We start from the raw sequence: 2,464 nt of genomic DNA on the forward strand, positions 1-2,464 counted from the left end.
TTTTTTTTTTTATAAAAATACTGTTTATACTTAAAAAAAAGCCGTACAAATCCAAGGTCCAATCTTTTTACAACATTAAAATAATCATGACACTTTCGTAAAAATTTCGAGCTTTTTAATTAGATTTCCTAGTGCGCAACACCGCAAACAGAAAAATGCAAAAAATCCATGGTATTTTTTAGACACTTCAAACTTGCACCTTATTAAACTAGAATGAATGGGCTACAAAAATGTTAACCCAAAACATGTCTACAAATTCTGAACAAAAACTGTGAAAATTTGATGAAACTTTGTTGATTTTTTTCAATCTTTCAAGTTTGGATTTATTTGCAAGGTTTTTGTTTGACAATGAGCTACAATTTTATAAAAAAATAATTAAAATTATTTAAAAAAATAAAATAAATACCGGGTGACCGTGTAATTTTGTCAAAGGTGAAGACAATGATGATAAAACATTATATAGGTCAGTTCATATTAATGAACATAAAATGAGATCACTATCGATAAAATGGAAATCCTCAAGGTAAATTTTTAATTTCAACGCATGGATACATACATTTTTTTTTACTATCAACCATTTAGCCATTAGGTAAATTGCATTTCCAAAGATTTTTTCAAAATAATGATGAGGGATATATCACCCGCCGGTGATAAGAAATCGCAATCACGATAACGCACATAATATTACTGTTCTAATGTTACTAATATTACTGTTCACAATCACGTTTACATTCAAAATTACAATTCATAATTTCGTTTTGTAGCTAATATGAAATATAGGTATATCCATTTACTTAAATGTAAACAGATTAAGAATCAAAGTGCTAGTAGAGATTTGAGCGTTTGGTACAAAAAGTATTTTTGATGTTGAAATTGTTCTTAAAATCGGCAAATTGTACTTTTTAAAATTAATTGTAATGAAAAAAGTACAATTCTACTTAAAATATCAACACTGTTTCACTGGCGCTGTACTTGCTGCAGCGATGCCAGATTTGAGCGTACCCAATTTTTTACCGATAATAACTCATGCGAGGGATTTGGGTATTGGGCATTTTACAAGCCTATTAGGAAGTATATCTGTGTTCGTATAGAATAGTAGCTTATGTCGGAAGACTGGCTTTAGTATAATGAACCATTCGCAGCATACGATTGCGAAAGACTCATTGGCGCCGAGTCGTTGAAGAACTCTTGAAAAATAAACGTAAAAGCGGCAGTTACAATGCTAGCAAGTCAATATTCGTATAGTCTCATAAAAAAATTCCTTGTGGTTTAAAGAATATAGGAAATGGTACATTTTACTAAAGCCAGCGCCAGACATAAGCTACTATTTCATACGAACACAAATATATTCGTTTACAAATAATGTTGATTATTTGATTTAAGTCCTAAGATAAGTTAGTCTTAATCTTATCAGTGTTCTATGTAAGAACCAAAAATCAATCCCCTCTCCAATTACAACTTTTGCTTTAAAAGAAAAATATACATAGCGCATTTACTCAATACTTGGTCTGGCATCACTGTTTGAGCATTGATGTGTTCAGCTCGCTCTTGCCAAGGTCGTGCATTTTGCACTAAATTTAGTGCTTTTGGGAAACCAAAAACCAAAATAATTGGAATTCAATGCTTGGTGCGATAATTTAGTGATGCTTTTTTAATTTAAGCACACCGAATGCATAGGCACATATGTATGTATTGTGACGAATACTGCGGCAACGCGAAGCGAACAACAAAGAGAAACGTCAAGTTGGATGAACACTGCGAACAGCGAGAGAAAGAGAATGAGCGATAAACTTCAGAACGTTCTAGAGTTGCCTTAAGTACGAGCGCAGGTATATAAGGGCGCCGCCACAGCGAAGTGAGTTAGTTACAAGTCAGCAGCTACAAGTAAAGTGACCAGAGAAGCGAGTTGCGAATAAGCAAGCTATAAGTTTAATTGTGTGTAACAAGTTCAGTAAAGCGTTGTAATTGCTTTAACAAGTATTGTAGTGTTTTTACTGTATTAGCAAGTATTGTAAAATTGTTTGTTGTACAATAAAGTTAATTGTACTACCATTTGGTCATCGTTAGCCTTTATTTAACAATCCAGCGATACGAACCGGAAGATTTGGGAAATCCGGACGAGGGTTCAAGGATAATCGTAACAGTATGTATGTATACACTATACACTAATATTCTACATAAGATAGAATTCATTTACTGAATATAATGTGAAGAATAGGTAAATTAAATATGTTTTGCGTTGTTATAAATGTATTGAAATTAATTTATTGATAAAAACATGAGGAAATGGATATGTATATACATTTTTTACTGAATCAAAAAAATTATTAATTATTGATAATAAAAACTTGGCGCTTTTGTTTTGAAAAAAATGGCTTTTTCTGGTGGCCTGATGCCACACTGGCTCAGTTTTCGCAAAAGTACACATACATAGACGCATTTTACTTGAAAATAAGTGTGTAGT

This window comes from Rhagoletis pomonella, unplaced genomic scaffold (genome assembly GCF_013731165.1).
Source record: "Rhagoletis pomonella isolate Grant_MI unplaced genomic scaffold, Rhpom_1.0 Rhpom_scaffold_00008, whole genome shotgun sequence".
Classification (NCBI taxonomy): domain Eukaryota; kingdom Metazoa; phylum Arthropoda; class Insecta; order Diptera; family Tephritidae; genus Rhagoletis; species Rhagoletis pomonella.